Genomic DNA, 207 nt, shown 5'->3' with positions numbered 1-207 from the left:
TCACCCGGCCACCCTCAGCTGGGTTGATTGTGCGGGTTAGAGAGAGGTCATCAGCCGGGTTGATCCTGCTGGTTAAATAGAGGTCATCACCTGGCCATCCCCAGTCGGAGCACATGCAGCACACCTTGTGCACAGTCAGTGCTCAGTAAATATTCGTTTTAGTTTTCTGGTGAGAGCCACATCTTCCGGTTTTGAAGAGAGTTCGTT

This window comes from Mandrillus leucophaeus, unplaced genomic scaffold (genome assembly GCF_000951045.1).
Source record: "Mandrillus leucophaeus isolate KB7577 unplaced genomic scaffold, Mleu.le_1.0 Scaffold330, whole genome shotgun sequence".
NCBI lineage: Eukaryota > Metazoa > Chordata > Mammalia > Primates > Cercopithecidae > Mandrillus > Mandrillus leucophaeus.
This window is presented reverse-complemented; position numbering follows the sequence as displayed.